The sequence below is a fragment of the Kogia breviceps genome, chromosome 7 (assembly GCF_026419965.1).
Source record: "Kogia breviceps isolate mKogBre1 chromosome 7, mKogBre1 haplotype 1, whole genome shotgun sequence".
NCBI classification, from domain to species: domain Eukaryota; kingdom Metazoa; phylum Chordata; class Mammalia; order Artiodactyla; family Physeteridae; genus Kogia; species Kogia breviceps.
The window spans coordinates 4437828-4453181 of NC_081316.1; the positions used below are offsets into that span (position 1 = coordinate 4437828).

Genomic DNA, 15354 nt, shown 5'->3' on the forward strand with positions numbered 1-15354 from the left:
ATTAAGGGAAGGGCTATGGCTAAAAGGGAGTGACAGAGGGCCAAAAGGAAAAAATGGAAAAGAAAAACAAAAGGAGATGAAAAATGAAATAGAAGCAGTGGGGCTGGCCTCCTAGTCCTGTTTATAGGTAGGATGTATAGTGCAATGAGAAGGTCCTGGGAGTGTAAGTCAGACAATCCATGTATGAATTCTGAGTTCTCCATCTATCATATGATGTTGAACCCATCACTTAGTCTCTTAATCCTCAGTATTCCCACCTGTAAAATGGAAAAATAACACCTTTCTCCAAGGGTTACTGAACATTAAATATGATCATATGTAAATAAAATGTACAAATTACTATTTTATAATATGGTCCAAAGATGGTATTTTTTCATTCCTTCAAATAAAGATCTAAGCAGGAAGAAGGAATCCATCAAGTGTGAGTATGAATGAGCGACTCTGTGTGTGTGTGTGTGTGTGTGTGTGTGTGTGTGTGAGAGAGAGAGAGAGAAAGAAAGAGATAGTGTGTGTGTAAAACTTAATACCCTAGATATTTGGGAGAAATTTCCTTTCTTTATTGAAGCTGCTCATAATGAAAATGACGTTACTTCTCCTGAGTTCAGGGTCTGGCACATAGTAGGTTCTAAATATTTATTTGTTGAATACATAAAAACAACATTAAAAGTGAAGCTGAATGAATGCCAAGCAGCTAATTGTCAAAGTCTAGAATTTTTATATAAGCAGCTCTGTCTTCACTGTACCAGGTTACTCTTTTTCAGGAAAACAACTTGGGAAACTCACAAATCCATTCTTACCCCAATTTAAACCTTAGGGAATAAATAATGCACGTGTAATAGGTAAGCCTGTTCCATTTTCCGGTTAACTACGGCTGTGTAATAAATCCTCCTAAGGAACAGAGACTTAAAGATTTCTTCTGTCTAACCATGCTCCATATACAATGGGCAGTTACTTTGCTCCTTTCACCTTAATTCACTCATGCAGCTATGTTTAGCTAGAGAAGAGGCTGAGCTGGAAGGCCCAAGGTGGCCTGATTCACAGGTCCAGCAGCTGGAGCTGGCTTCAGATGACATGATAGGAGGAGAAAAGGAGGGAGAATGGCAGGTCAGCTTTCCTCTGTATGACCTCCACTCGGCTAGACGGGCTACCTTTCATGATGGTCTCAGAACAGTTCTCCAAGGGAGGCAAATGAAGCTACAGGCTTCCTAAGGCCTATCTTATTATGTAATGTCATTTCTCCCACATTTGAGCAAAGCAAGTCACAAGGCCATTCAGTTTCATGGAGTGAGAAAATAGATTCCACTTCTTTCTTGGAGTTATTTGGCATGGACATACCAGGATACAGGGAATCTGTGGGCCTAGTTTTCTTTTCACTATATAGTATCAATGACAAGTGTGGTCCTTTGCAACCAAGAAGGCAACAAATACATTTTTGTTAGACTTTATGAAAAAAAACTGTCTATTTTAAATTTAACAAGCAAAGTCATTAGGTACAGAGTAAAGTGCAAAGGAATTCTGAAGCTACAAAACGACAACTAAAGCAAAAATATTATGCTGAACATCTGATCAGAGCCCAGTAATGAGTTTAGAAGTAGAAATAAATTTTTTTAAAAAAGCAGGCGATGAGAGTAGGTCATCATGTTAATTATGCTGATCTGGGCTTGGAAGCCATAATTTTAGCATAAACTTGATGTGAATGTGACAGTATGTTTGGTAGAGTATAATTTCCTTTGAAACAGAATCTGTGTTTTCTTAAATCCCAGCTCTGACGACTACTAGCTGCATTATCGCTTGCAAGATACTTAAGCTCTCTAAGCCTCAGTTTCCTCATCTGTAAAGTAAACATAACAGTAATGTTACTTGCATATAGTTACGCTAAGAATTGAACAAAATCTAAGTTTCCCTCTGTTGCTGACATAGAATAAATGTGCAGTAACTGGTTGAAATTAATGATGAATTCTCCTAAGCCCTCTATGAAACTGGTAAAATGCTATAAAGAATATATACTTAATTATTTAAATTGTGTATTGTTACCTGAGCTCTAAAAGGATGAGATTTTAGAATCACAAGGAATTTGGTAGATAACTTGCCTTTTACTTTTGTCTGCAAAATAGGTTGATTGAGAGAATTTGGGAAGCAAGGGCCCTGAGAATATATGAAGAATGACTTCTGAGAAAAACTTAGTAGATAAAAGTACTGTAACTGACAAGATTCCAAGGTGATAATACCTACAGAAGCGCTCAGGATGGTAGGACATCCCTCACAGCGTACAATAAAATTTAACTAAATGTAGCATTACAATTTAACAATGTTCCAATTGTAACATCACATTCTGATTAGGTAAAAACATAAAATAGTTTTCTTGGAACCATAAAACAATGAACTTCCACTGATTACTTTCTCCCGAGAGACAGAGAAACTGAGCAAACCCTATGTACACATAAGTCCATTTTGTATAAATATTTGTATATTTCACGATAATGTTAGTAACTTCACCTACTGTAGAGGGATGTGTGTGTGTGTGTGTGTGTGTGTGTGTGTGCGCGCGCACATGTGCACGTGTGGACGGTGTGTGTTACTAACATCTTTTACGCTTGCAGTTTTGTCTTCTCTTCATACCAGCTTTGTTTCCTTAGTATCTTTTTCTCTATGTTACTCCTTCACTAATTGGGCAAATGTGATAATTTGTAATGGGTCTCCAACTCATTAGTATAATTTAGTCAGGTTCTACTGTATTTCACCAGACACACCAACCAGACTGCTGCACACATCTGTTGCTGCAGCTCTATTTCATAAGCATCCACAGAATTTCTGCTTTAAAATTGACAAATGATTGTCCCTTAATCAGCCAGTTGTTATACTGAGCTACATAAATATATGCAGTGTCATCCACAAATAATCCTATGATAGAATACAGCAACAATTAACATTCGCATAGAGCTTTAAAGTCTACAAAGCTTTTTCTTACACATCCAAACAAAATCCCAGGTATTCCCCTGTGAGGGAAAGTACTACATATCGTCTAAATAACTTAGAAGGCAGAATACCATATTTCTAAACATAGGTATTTGATTCAGCTAGGCCTCTGCTATGTGATCTTGGCCATTTATTTAACCTCTCTGAGGTTAAGTGTCCCCATCTTTTTTTTTTTTAATGTATATTTATTTTTGGCTGTGTTGGGTCTTCGTTTCTGTGCGAGGGTTTTTCTCTAGGTGTGGCAAGCGGGGGCCACTCTTCATCACGGTGCGCGGGCCTCTCACTGTCGCGGCCTCTCTTGTTGCGAAGCACAGGCTCCAGACGCGCAGGCTCATTAGTTGTGGCTCACGGGCCTAGTTGCTCCGCAGCATGTGGGATCTTCCGGGGCCAGGGCTCGAACCCGTGTCCCCTGCATTAGCAGGCAGATTCTCAACCACTGCGCCACCAGGGAAGCCCTCCATCTTTAACATTTCTATAATACCTATCCCATATTTTTTTTCAGGGTATCAAATTTTTGATAATGAACATAAAGTTCTAGACACATAGTAAATGCTAAATAAATGCTAGCTGTTAACATGCTCCAGATTTTACAGATAGAACACTGTCCTTGTTTAAAGATGTTTACATCAAATAACAGAGAAATGAGATAGTTGTCAGTATATAACTAGGGTTGCAGATTGAGAAGACTTGGAGTTATTATGAAAGGCAGTTCCTGCTCCTCAGTCCTAGCAAGAAGACAGGAGAGTTGAGTACTACAACTAAGTACTATTACAAGGCAGGAGCTAGCACAGACAGTGCCTCTAATCTGAAGCCCTTGGTGACTTAAAACCATGTAAGTGTCCAGGACTGAGATTAGAACAAGGGGTGCAGATTTGAAAGCAATCAAAGATATCACCAAAGAAGGTGGGCCTGAGACAGATGTTGGAAAACTTGGAGTAGAGGATGACACTAAAGGTATAAAAAAGCCAGAGAAGGAAGCAGGCAATCAGGAAGTCCTAGCAAGCTAGCAGGTGAGATTGCAGTCTGAATAAATGTCAGAGACAGGAGCTGTTGCCTGACACAGACTTTTCTGCACCTTCTGTGGCCTCTACTTGGTAAGAGCGCAAGGGTAAAAGATAACAGAAATAGGGAAATATTTCCTTATATTCTGGACCCTGAAATCACTAACCATTTTGGGAGCTGGTACAGGTAAGTGAATACTGGGTTGGTCAAAAAGTTCATTCCGGTTCTTCCATAAGATGTTATGGAAAAACCCAAACAAACTTTTTGGCCAATGCAATAGATATCGAGGATGGTAGGTTTTTCTGGAACCGTATTCAGCCGCAGACAGGAAGAGGAAATTATCCCTTTTTCTGTTTCTGAATCTCACAGCTCTGTTCTCATCAGGGGACAGAGTCAAGATGTTATTTAAACAGAAGCCTGACAGGTGACTCAGCACTTCCCACCCCCACGACAGTAATGACTAAAGAATCAATTTGATTGAATGGCTCCTTCTTGATGGGTAAGAACCTCTGGCTTCTTCAAGTAGGTGACATGGTCAGAATTAGAGCTGACCATCTTCAAAGAGTCTCCCCTTTGCTTCTCCTGGGTTCTCACCTTGGATCCAGTTGCTAAGTCAAGAAAAAATGACATCCTATGAGAGTACCTGGCAAACTTCTAAATTTATTGTTGTGAAACTATCATCCCTTGGCTTGAGAGAAAGAGAAACTGCCATCTACTTACAGCAGAAAATGTGTCCCTCAAATCTCCAAGAACTCCACATTGAAGAAGTGGGATGGTCGCAGAACAGCCTTTCTAGCAACTCTTCATGGCTGTGCTAAGTGCCATTCCATCCTGAGCCGTCAGCTTATAGACATGCGCCCTCTAGAACATACCATTAGAGAGGTTTGGACCATCTGTCTGCCCGACAGACCATCTGTATCAAGCACTAGCTCCCCTTCCAGAAAACAGAAATGGGACATATTCAGATCTTGACAAGGAAGAAAGTGAGGACACTAGAGAGATGAGTCTTTGTACCTTTGCTTCCAAGCTCTCTTTATAGCGATCATTGGTAGAAAAGGAAAGGAGTCCAAGAAAATTTTTAAGGTAGAAAATATTATAGCAAAACAGAATAGAAAAAAAATCAAAATAAATAGCGAAAAACAGAAAGCACTGCATATATCTTTAGGTGTTTGCAAGGATAAAGTCCAGGATGGGAGGAATCAGGGACATAGGCTCTGAGCCAGATGCACCCAGACAGACAGATGTCATGCACTGCAGGTAATGACTCATTTCCTAGGGCAAATCACAAGTTGTCTGAGGCTCAATTTCCTCATCTGTATCCTGAAAATAATGATACTCCCTTTTCACAACTATGACATTCCCACCATATCATCTGTAGTATCATGGTGTTCAGTTCATGATAGCTCTTGTGTTAATCTTGTGATTTTTTTTTTAAGGACTTTTATAGGGCCCATGCCATGTCTTCATTCTCACCCACCAACTACAGGTCTGAAGGGAAAAAATTACTTCGTGTACAACTTTGTTTTCCATACTATAACTGCAATATCACAGTAGACTTAGTGGGTGTTCAATAAACACACGTTGAATAAATGACACTACTGAAACGACAACAGAAGTAAAGGATGTATAATCCACGACAGCATTCACCAAGAACTCTGATTTACTTATGCAAAAGGGACCTTGTGCTAGATCCATGACACAGTTCTTAGATTCAGGAGTAGAAATATATATGTATATATACATATACATAGATATGTATGTATAAATTTCTGGTGTATACACACATGAATATATATGTGTTGTGTATGTGTGCATGTTTCCCCCCAGTCAAATGAGTCTTGGGAGTCTTAGTCCAAGCTTGGAAAAAGTACACCAGTGCCTATAGTGATGGGAGAGATGAGATGAAAATGAAACTTGAAGTGGCAAAGACACAACCAGTAGAATCACGGCAGTAAGGAAAGACAGGTCAAGGAAGAGAAAAGAGATAAAGGAAGTAGCATCGACCAGATGAACACAGGAAAAAAGCTGTTTGTGTGCAAGAGACTCCAGGTCATGTAAATGTTTGCAGTCCGGAGACACTCAAAAACTTCTAACCTGCATGCATATATGCTCTCGCTGTGGGCACTGGAGTCAGAACAGGTTGACTGACAAAATGTTTAATGTGTAATAACAGCACAGGTTTCTTGGCAGATGAAAGATCCTGAGCAAAAGTCACATAGAAACATGGCTTTTCTGAAGAAGAGCGAGTAGAGTTTCATCCTTGTGTGTATTCATGTTCAGTATGTTTACTGTCACTATACCGAGTAAACGTCTCCCAACAGGAAAAACACAGAGCAAAGCCATTCATTCTTTGTGTTACTAATCACTGGCCTGTTTTCAGGAAAGAATTTGCCTTTACTAAAATGCTTGTCCAAAATGCTGGCACTTCACACATTTTTTACTGTTATCCCAACATCTGTCTCACTCTGTATGACTAACTTTTCTTTAATGAAGCACTTGTTCCATATTGAGTATCTACAAGATTCCAGGTATATATAGTCAAAAGATTTTCACTCAAATCATACTTTTCAAAAGAAGTACATCCTGAACAATTGTGTGTTTATTTGGGCCTTCCTTTTGTGACCTGTTACTTACAACATGAATATAAAAATCAAAAGCACCTACATAAAGGATTTTAATCTCCCATACAGGAATGGTTTACCACCAAACACTTAAAATGCTGATTTTTTTTTTTTTTTGCTCATATATATTAAAAAAGCAATAGCTAGAACATCAGAAACTGAAGAAAAATCACTGAAATATCTACATTAAATATAAAACCTAGAGAAATTTTGCAGAGATGAGAGAAGAGGTAGAGTTGAAATTTTCTTTTTTCTTTGTCAGGATAAAGTCAAAGGAAGATGGTTACCTTTTCTCTTTATCAAGAAATCTTTCGAAATGTGACCCTTTCTCCTGTTTACGGCCAAGCACTGAGCCGTATTCCCAAGCTCACAGCATTTTAGGATCTGACTGTAGAAAGCATTCCTCAGCTCATGAAATTCTGACTTGGTCCTCTTTGTGTCTCTAGTCTCCTTGAACACTCTGCCCCAAATCACTCCTTTTCCATCAACATGTCCCCCACTGACATCAATACTGCTGAAAGACAATCGTCCTCCTCTAGTTCATATTTTTAAGGCCAGAGACATGGATATTCACTTCTTTGTTCATTGATGTGAGGTGACAAGCTGTATAACCCCTGGCACCGTGGAGTACAAGAAGGTTTATATGCAAACTGAGGTTGCTAAATTACTATCATAATCAATACTAGTACTATTAGTTATTATCATAAGTAAATAAATACAACTATTGTTATTATGAGATATCTTTTATTGAGCGCTGACTAAATTCCAGCCTCTGTTCTAGGTCCTTTATAAGTTTTATTTTTCTTAATCTTTTTATGACAATCCTACAAAGTGAGATAAGGAAATATGGGTACAAAGGTAATCTGCACAAAGTTACATAACTAATGAGTAGATAAACACGTCGTTGAGAGACACTTCTCATAAAGTACCGTCTGCAAATACAGCCCAATGCTACTTACTATTTAATGTCATAGAGGAGACCTTCATTTCTTTACTTTGTTCCTTGTCTTGTAACTGCAGAACTTTTATACCATTGCCATCACTCCACATGCCATCAAATATTCCAATCAGACTTCGATAATGGTCAAAGTTTAATGGAGATCTACCTCAAGCTATGCATGCCTCCAGAGGCCACAAAAATGTGGCACTGACGATGTACTTTATCAGGGACCCACTGGTTCAGGGAAATGGCCCTTCAGAGGTTCCCCTAGAGACCCTAAGACCGCATCTTTCCACTGACAGCGTGAGTTTATAATGGGAACAAGATTATTCGATTTGCATTTAGAGAAAGCTTGCTCTGCCCTGTCTATATTCAGGGATTTATGTGAAGAAGCATTGGGTTTGCAACCTAAACAACAAAACATGGCAGAGAAGAATATACATGGGCTCTGCAGTCAATCGGTATTTGTGGCAAAAAAGTGAATCACTTTTCACCTTATCTGTAATATGAGAATAATAATATCATCTTATCGATATTTTGAGAAGTATAAGTAAAAAAGCTAACCTACTTAGAATAGTGCCTGGCACACAGAATACATTTGTTGAATATATGACAGAACTGATGATAATTTATTGTACTTTCTAGATGTGTGCTGGCAATGTAGTCTGTAGTATATTGCACAGGAAATTTCCTTAGTTCCGTGCTGCACTCTAAACATGAATCCTGGTGCTTGAGGCTCTGATAGAGGCCAGTGAACTTGTGTTTGTTATTTTGACAAATTGATGGCCCTCTCCTCTTTCTCACTGTATGAGATTTGGACTGTAAGGAATATGGGACCTTAAAATCCAGGAAGCGTGGAGGTTGTCCTCCTTATCAGCAAGCCATAAAACAGACTTCATCCATTCATATAAGGATAAAAAGAACCCACAATCTGAAGGATAAAACCCTGCTCCTTTCGTGCACAGGGAAAGGCTGACTTTGCAGAACAGAAATGCCTGGGTCAAGTGGTACCAGCCGGGCAGAGTTAGCAAAGCAGAATTGGACTCATCACTGACAGCTCAGCTCAGCTACATTAATAGGAACAAGGATTTTTACATCTTTTGCAACATGTTCTTGAACTAAATAAAGGTCATATACAATGACACGGCCCCGCAGAGGTCAGACTCTGGCAGGGGAATCTTGTTTCGGTTTAACTATCAAGTCCAAATTCTAGAAGGCAGCCTTGAAGACTGCAGTATGCCCTGTCCAAATGCAGAAATTGCAGCAAAGAGACAGGAGCGGGAGCGTCCTTCTACATTGCCCACAGCAATGATCACAGTGCTTGCACCTGGTAGGTGTTTAATAAATAGGCATCCTTTCACCGACTGTGAACAAAAGGAGATGTTAGATAAAGAGCAATGTTAACACCACTTGCTGACACCTAGAATTGTGCTTCTGCAACCACACATGAGTGGGTGCACACGATTCTCACTACTTACGTTCAGTATCATTTCAGAAGTTGTAAGCGTTAAGTGAGGTGACATCTGGAGAGGGCACTTTGTTTGTTCCAAGAAAGGATCTGATGAAACCATGGTATATGAAATGAGCTAATTTACAGAAATCTAGCTTTCCCTCTCTAGTTTTACTTAGCTCTCAGATTATATTTGGGGCTTTTGCCCACCTGCATCACTTACATAAATACACTGAATTAGTGTGGACTTTCTAATTTTTAAGCCAGACAAAGAGGAAAGAGGTGGTGTATATGAACTACCTGGAGAGCTCCAATTTCACGTCAAGGGTCTTACCAAGGACTCTCGTATACATTCATTTGTTCATTCTTCACAAATGCCCTCTGAATGACTGATAGCCCCTCTTTTACAGGTTAGATAGCTGAGTCTCTAAGAGATTAGGTATCTGACCCCAAGTCTGTCCATCTCCAAAGCCATTTCTCATCACTACCACGTTCTCCTGCCATCATGATTCCAACTCAGCCTTTTGATCCTGGTCTATCTACCCCCCAAATGTAACTCAGTGTGACAATCATCATGACCTATGCTGTTACTACAAAAAATACCCCACTAATACAAGTTCCAAGCGTCACTCAAAGTACAGTCAATAGCATCGTTGAGGACTAGAGTTTTCTGAAGCCCACAAACCTCGTAAGGATCTGTGTATTCCTACAGAAAAGCCTAGAGTGTGCAAGTCTTTCTTGTCCTTTCTGGATACCAAGTGCCAATGGATTCAGGTTATCACACATTTTCTAATTTTTATGAATCTAAAATTATACCTCCTATAACTTGGTCAATTACCTGCACACGCCTACACGCACACATGCACATGTGCGTTCACACACACACAAATCCACAAGTAACTAAGAATATACCATAGAAATTACTGAGAAGAGGTACAGGCAACACACATGAGAAACACCCAAATTATAACAATGCAAATATTGATTACCGTCATGAAGAAAAGACCAGTGCTGCTGCTTAATCAATTTAATTTAAAATTATATTGGTGACACTATTTTGTAGAGTCTCGAACCATGTATGAAATTACTGTTACTATAGTACTTTACATTTCTATAGCAATATATAATTACAGATCATTTTACTTGGCAATATTTCATAATCTTCATGACAACATTATGAGTTAAGAATGCTTTTTTCCAAATCATATAGAAGGAAACTGGGGTTCTGAGACTTTGAGCGACTTACTGACCATTAAGCAGCACTGTCAAAGATTGACTGACACCTTCTGTTTCTCAATCCAGGGTTTCCTTCTCCCGATTCTAACTCCAGCCCCCATTCTCCCCCTCCCCCACCATTTTAGCTGTGATTACTGGGTCCCCAGTGGCAATGCAGATAATTGAGTGAATTGATTTAGTCAATTGCAAAGCCCCTGTCCTATTTGCACTTCAATGAATCCATCTTTTCTTTTGTAATTTATTGGGGGACCCTGAGAGGTTGTTTTTTAGTGATGAAAACAATACAAGAACATACAAAGCATCTGTCATCAGAGGGGCATCTCTTTCATCCGCAAAGTTGGCATCTTCTGCTGTGAGCTGATGCTATTGCCTGTTAGCATTAGCCCCAATGTCAGCATCAGTTCGTGGAGCTCACACACAGCTCCAGGCTGTTGTAGTGACTCAGCAATCAAAACTTCCATTTTAGTCGGCTGTGTCCTCACCCACCTCCAGGGCCAGAGCTCCCAGAGCCCCTTTTTGCTCTTCAACTTACTGGGTGATCTTTCTGGCTTCCTTTAAAGGTTCTCAGTAGCTGACTTTCCAGCTGTCAGCTCTGTTTGTTACAGAAGGAAAGAGCCATTCATGTGTTAAGTGCCCTGGGTCTTAAAAACACAGAAGCACTCTGGAGAATGTTGGGTATGGCTTGGCTTACTTGAGCACGGACCCACAGAAAGGCTGGCCAACTGACCGAAACTAACTAGAGAAGGAATTCGAATTTCCTTTATTCTCTCCAAATAAACTCAAGGCAACCCTTTTCCAATTCATTTTTTAAAAATATAACCCTGCATCTATCTCCTCTAGGGAACTTCAGCCTTTCTTTGGCAACTCTGACACTTTACTTCTACTGAGATGGAAAGCTCCCTTGCTTTTCCTTTCTTTTCTGAACTCGCTAAGCAAAAAAAAAAAAAAGAAAAAAAAAAAAACCAACCCTGTTAAACTGTGAAACACTCTCTATCACAAAACAAAGAGGGAAAAGACAAAAGAAAGCCATGGATCTGAAGCCAGTCCTGATTGGAAGCTGTTTACCACTGCTCTGACCCGAGGTGATAATAAAGATACAAAGTTACAGTTGCCCAAGCAGCATCAGGAAAACTTGAGGTGCCAGGGAGCTGCTTTGCTCACTGCATGAGCTGTAATCAGAAAATCCTGAGTTGGCATGTACCCCACTTCTATTATTAGCCTAAAGTAAGTGATAATGAAAGTGTTGCTCTGGCTAGAAGATTCACTGATTACAATGATTAAATCTCAAATACATAAAAGCCAAGATGTTATCTTTATTATTTTTTTAAAGATGGTGTTGAGAATAATCTATGCAATTAATTTTTACCAACACCACAAGTCTAAATATACCCACACTGGGTGAGAATGTGAATGGGAGGAGGAACACTCAAAATGAAATACCCTCAATAAAAAGAGGCACTAACTTGCCAACTTCCAGAAAGGCATTTTCAGAGGGCTTCTCTCCGTGCAGAGCTGCCCTAACACAAAATAGATGACATCAAATACTGGCCTCTGTACCTGGCACTGGTTATATCAAGAGCTGCAGGCTAACGAAGAGCTGACCAGCCTAAAGAATGGTGATAGTCCAGGCAGCGCCGGGCAACCTCCAGCCCCCTGACATACCCCACGGGCACCTGCAGCAGCAGGGCTCCGCTCTCTCCCTAGAACAGTAAACTTTGTTTCTTGGTTACACACTGCACTCGCCCTCAGGCTTCACGAGTCCCAGGTTGTTTGCTCTACAAAGAAAATGAAATTTTATTGGGGGTCTCTCCTATGTTCAAGTCATTTAAAAATGATAAAATCCCCTCTCTTGATAAGGGAAATGTAATGGGAATCTACGAGTAACAGATGAAAAAATCCTGAGCAGAAATAGCTGACAAGAAAGACACATCATAAATTATACTGACCGGAGAGAGTTCACCCATAGGTTTGTTGTTGCTTTTTGTTTTTTGTTTAACCAAGAGGACAGTGTGGAGTAAGTATCAGTTCCAGGATGAAAAAGGGGAGGGATCTTTTAACAGCTGCCCTCCTTTAACTGTTTCACTAATATCATTATGCAGAAAACAACAAATAGATGGCAGGGATAGCGTATGGCAATACCAGAGTCGAATGTCGCGTTTAAGTGAGTCAAATCTCACGTTTAAGTATTTTTTTATCTTTTTAGTTCAGGATTTTCAAAAAACTCCTTTTAAAGAAAAAAGAAATAATATTATTGTTTTGAATATGATTTTTGACATCTCTCAACTTGGCTCTCATAAATCTCTGACCCAGTCAACCGTCTCTGAATAAAATCTTTCATGTTACAATTTGCACCATCTCTCTATCTATACACAGACATCCTAAGAAACACTTATGCACGCCCCCCCCTCCTAGTTAACGTACCTGTCATCTCTTCCATGAATATGTTCACAGTAACAGTTCGAGTTGGCTAACATTCCATAAAATATCACTACTCCTTTTAGAAGAAGCCATCCATATGCTTTGACTAAAGCTCTATTGCTTTCACTTGGGGTCTCAGCAGTTTAGAAGTGTATTTACGAGTGATTCTCACTTCTTGGGAGAAGCTAAGGGGTGCCAATGCAGAGATAAAAATACTTGCAGATACAGGAACACAGATGCTATCACAATGAAATGGTGTTTTAATTAAATAACCTCAGAATGAAAACAGGTAAACTATCTATGTTTTGCTTTGAAGGAAAGGGAAAGGAAAAAAAAATAGAAAAAGAAAAAGAAAAAAAAGCACAGCTAACCACTGTGCTTCAGGAAACACTAAAGGACTGAGTTAGGCAAGATGTTTGACTAAAGTCACCTGAATTCCTGATGCTGCCTGCTTGCTTTTACAGCCAAGAGTAGATGATTAAGAGCAATTTGCAGCCACACTCCCACCTCTAGGGACCACGTAGGGGAAGGGGATGTTCCAAAATGTGAGACACTAGTCTTAATCAGGCAACACTGCATCCAGAAAGGTTAATGAGATGCAATAGCAAGAGAATCAGTGAAAAAAAGAGAAGTTCAAAATACTAAACAATTTCCACTTTGTTCTCATTTGCTCCAATTAAGAGCTCCTGAAACAGCTTTTCTGTACTCCACACATTCGCCATTCCAAGACCAGATTTAACTATTAAGGAAAAAAATAAGTGCTATGGAAAAAAAAAAAAAAAGTCTGCTATTAAGTTATCATAAAAGTCCAGATGCACCCCTGACTCCCACCCTGGGTCTCTGAGCAGACACACTTTTACCTCTAACTCAGAGCCCCTGCCAGCAGCTTTTCTGATTTTTCCCCTCAAATTTAAAGAGTATTTCAAGGAGGGAGAAGCCTGGAATTAATTTTTTCTAAATTTCATAAATGCAGAATTCACTGTGTAAATACTAGATAAATAAAATGTGTACAAATGGGAGGGAGGATGGGGGGGATGGTTATACAAACGGAAATAATCCCCCTGGCGTGAAAACAGCCCCAAAATGTCACACACTGAATTCTTCTGAGCATTACAATCTCTAAAAATGTGCTTCTAAACTGCCTGTGGATTTCCGAAAACAAACAGGAAAACACAAACATTACAGGAAAGCAAGAACCAGGATCTAAGTAGTCCCATGACTTACCTTCTTTATGGATCCTCAAAGTTCACCATGAAAATTTTAAATCCTCTATTTATCTTGCACTACTTTCTTTTCTTTTCTTCTTCTTTTTAAAGTCACACAGGAGAAAAATAATCAGTTTTCAAAGGTTCCATTGATCTGATCTTCCAGCACCAGCAAAAAACGTGTCCAAGAGACTCCGCCAAAAAGTAAGCCAAAAACTCATCAAAGGCAAAAAGAAGGAGGGAGTGGGGAAGGAAGGGGGTGGTGAAAGCTGAGGGGCTTTGGGCCGGGAGCCCAAGTACCCAGAGAAAATTTTCACGCTGTTGAAACCTACAGCACGATATACCTGCTTTGGCTGTCACAGAAACGCACACACTCCTGGACACTCACACGTTCTCTTTCACGCAAAAGCAGGCACCCACACTCACAAACACGCACAAACACACACACACTCACACAAACCCGTGTGATGAAACTGTCAGTGGTAAACCTCCAATAGCTGCTGAGTGCTGCAGATGGTACGGCTCACTGTTACCTTCCCAGATCGGTGTAGGATCAAAAGAGCATCCAAAATCAATGGGGGGCCCCCCAGGACCAGGTAGATTCCGGATCTCTCTGCCCCAGGCAGATTCATCAAGCCAGGAGCGGGTCAGTCAGCAGAGGTGTCTGCTTGCTGGGTGCCCCGGATTATGGCAAGGTTATTCATCTTGATGTGCTGCGTCCTCCACCCCCAACACTCGGCAGCCTCTGCACTGAGATGACTGCCAGAGCTGTGTCTGTCCCTGCTCTATTGCATTTTGCTCAGCCCTCTGCTGCTGCAAGTGAGACACGGTGGAGGCAGGAATACTAATAAGGTGGTTAGCTACAGTTTCTTCAAGGCGGTCGGCGAGCAGTACAGTCAATGTGTACTTCCCAGGGCTCTGTGTGTGTGCCTGGATGTCTGCAGGGACAGCAGCAAATCCATCACCGGCCAGAAGGCGAGATGGTTTGCATCCTGCCTGGGAGGACTATATCATCGGAATCATCACTGTCCTGCAATGGCATTGTCTATGCCCGTATTCTGTCTGGGATAAAAAAAGGGGGTGGGGGTGGGCGGTGTTAATGGTTTAGAAGCCTAGAGCTGGCATTTGAATGAGAGAGAGAGAGAGAAAGAGAGAGAGAGAGAGAGAGAGAATGTCCAGGGAGACAAATCAGCTTTTTTTTATAAATAAGCTCCAAGAAGACCAAGGCAAAATTTTAACATGCCGCCACCCTGGCTGTTAAATGGAAAGACAAAGCCATTTCAAAAACCAGCTACAACATATAACTCTTGGAGGCGGCAACAAGTATCTGAATTTGACTGATGGGACTGTGGATAAATGGATTCCTGACAATATAAAAAGTCTGCTCATGCATCTGCTTCCCTCCCACTTACCCAATGTATGCGGGGGTCTAGGTACGGTTCAGTCATCTTTAATATGGATTTAGACTCTACATTCGTTCACAGTTGTCCTCTAATGCACAGCTTT

General features: G+C 40.3%; 1 protein-coding gene across 22 annotated transcripts in view; it reads right to left on the bottom strand.

Moving 5' to 3' along the window:
- LRRC4C (leucine rich repeat containing 4C) overlaps window positions 1-14754 on the bottom strand; it is a 1217033-nt gene extending 1202279 nt beyond the window's left edge. For all 22 annotated transcript variants that reach the window (XR_010841223.1, XM_067037027.1, XM_067037022.1 and 19 more), the window contains exon 1: window positions 13868-14754. The gene's annotated coding sequence lies outside the window, so the exon portion shown is untranslated. The remainder of the gene's footprint in view (window positions 1-13867) is intronic.
- Window positions 14755-15354: the final 600 nt, after the last annotated feature.